This window comes from Petaurus breviceps, unplaced genomic scaffold, assembly GCF_028583685.1.
Source record: "Petaurus breviceps papuanus isolate PSGF00001 unplaced genomic scaffold, PetGlider_PUasm1.0 90977, whole genome shotgun sequence".
Lineage (NCBI taxonomy): Eukaryota > Metazoa > Chordata > Mammalia > Diprotodontia > Petauridae > Petaurus > Petaurus breviceps.
The window spans coordinates 61,473,952-61,476,667 of record NW_027187391.1 but is presented as its reverse complement, the minus strand read 5'-3'; positions in this window follow the sequence as shown (position 1 = coordinate 61,476,667).

Genomic DNA, 2,716 nt, shown 5'->3' with positions numbered 1-2,716 from the left:
GAGTTAAATTTATAAAAATGAGAGATATTCCTCAATTGATCAATGTTCAAAGATAATGAGTAGGTTACAGATGAAATAATCAAAGTTATCTGTGGACGTATGAAAAAAAATGTTCTAAATCACTTTTGATTGGAGAAATACCAATGAAAATAATTCTGAGGCACTACTTCATTGGCTGATAGGACAGAAAAGCAAAATGACAAATATTGGAGAGATGTGTAAAAATTAAGACCCTAGCACACCACTGGTGGAGTTGTGACCTGATTGAAGCATTCTGTAGAACAATTTGGAGGTATTCCCAAGGAGCTATACAACCATGCATAACCTTTAACCTAGCAATACCACTGTTGTGTGTATCCATAAAGAGAATTAAAAAAGGAAAAAAAAACTATATGTACAAAAATATTTGTAGCAACTCTTTTCTGTTGGCAAAGAATTAGAAATTGAAGGGAATCCCATCAACTGGAGAACAACTGAATAAGTTGTGGCATGTAGTTGTGATGGAATATTATTTTGCTGTAAGAAATGATGAGCAGGATGCTTTAAGAAAAACTTGGACTTCAAGAGGCTGATTCAAAGTGACAGGAATTGTGTAGAGAGTAACAGCAATATTGTAGGATAATCAGCTATGAGTGACTGGGGTAGGTGAACAGCTTGCCAGAGCATGTGGAGGCTCAGGGAGAGCACCCAACTAACAGCTCCAGAAGCTGCAAAGACCCTAGTGATTGGGACAAAGCTCCCCTGTCTGGTAGCAGAGTCCTACTGTGGCAAAAAGCTCAAAAGTCAAGTAATTGAGTGGCAACATGAGCAGGCAAAGGAAGCAAAGCAAGAACAGCAAGCCAACTTTACACTCCTATTTTGGGGACAAAAAGGATCAAAACATGGAAAGGAGGAAGACAGCAAGGTCAGAATTCCTGCACCAAAAGCTTCCAAGAAAAATACAAACAAGTTACAGTCCATAGAGGACCTTAAGAAGGGTTTTGAAAACCAAATAAGAGAAGTGGAGGAAAAATTGGGAAGAGAAATGAGAATTATGCAAGAAAATTATGAAATGAGAGTCAACAACCTGACTGAAGAAAATAACACATTAAAAAATAGACTAACTCAGAGGAGGCTCAAAAATGCAATGAGGAGAAGAATGCCTTAAAAAGCTGTGAATTTGTCAGATGGAAAAAGAATCTCAAAAGCTCACTGAAGTGAATCATTCCTTCAGAATTAGATTGCAGGAAATGGAATCTAGTGACTTTATGAAAAATCAAGATATTATTAAACAGATCCAAACAAATGAAAAAATAGAAGGCAATGTGAAATATATCATTGGGAAAACCACTGACCTGGAAAATAGATCCAGGAGAGATAATTTAAAAATTATTGGACTACCTAAAAGCCATGACCAAAAATAAAAGAACCTAGAAATCATTCTTCAAAAATTCTCAAGGAAAGTTTCTGTGATATTTGAGAACCAGAGGGTAAAATAGAGGTTGAAAGAATCCATCAATCACCTCATGAAAAAGATCCCCAAAAGAAAACTCCTAGAAAATTTATAGCCAGATTCCAGAGTTCCCATATCAAGGAGAAAATATTATAAGCAGTCAGGAAGAAACAATTTCAATATTGTGGAAACACAATCAGGATAACCCAGGATCTGGCAATTCCTACACTGAGGGATCGAAGGGCCTGGAATATGATATTCTGGAGGTCAAAGGAGCTGGGATTAAAACCAAGAATCACCTACCCAGCAAAACTGAGTATCATGTTTCAGGGGAAAATATGGTCATTCCGTGGAATAGAGGATTTTCAAGCATTCTTAACAAAAAAACCAGAGGTGAACAGAAAATTTGACATTCAGATACAAGAAGAAAGAGAATCATGAGAAGGTAAACAGGGAAAAGAAACCATAAGGAACTTATCAGAGTTGAACTATTTGCATCCCTACATATAAAAATTATAATTTAACTTATGAAACTTTTCTCAGTATGAGAATATTTGAATGGAATAGAAATGTGTGTGTGTGTGTAAACCTACATGTATATGTCTATATAGGAGGGTATATGGGAACATGAATACATATGTGAGTTTGTGTATGTATGTGTACAGGTATACATAGATAGAGGGCACAGGATCAATTTAATAGGAAAGGATTATACTTAAAAGGTGAAATTAAGAGGCGAAATAGGAATATAATGAGAGGAGAAGGGGAGAGACAGAATAGGGTAAACTATCTCACATAGAAGAGGCAAGGAAAAATGATTACAATGGAGGGGAAGAATAGGAAGGTAAAAAGGAATGGGTCAACCTTATTCTCATTGAATTTGGCTTAAGGAGGGAATGACATACACACTAAATAGGGTATCTCACCCTAGAGGAGAGTAGGGGGGAAGAAGATGAGATGGGTGATGATGGAAGGTAGGGCAGGCTGGGGGGGGGGAGGAAAGTTGGAAGCACTAACTTTTGAAAAGGGACAGGATCAAAGTAGAGAATAGAACAAGTGGGAGGTGGGATAGGAGGGAGGGAAATATAGTCAGTCTTTTACAACATATCCACTTTGGAAATGTTTGTATACCTACACATGTACAACCTGTATTGAATTGAGTATCTTCCCAGTAAGGGTGGATGACAAGAAAGGAAGGGAATGAATCTGGATCTCAAAGTTTTAAAATCAAATGTTTAAAATATATGCATATATATAATATATAATATTATTTTACTTTTAACT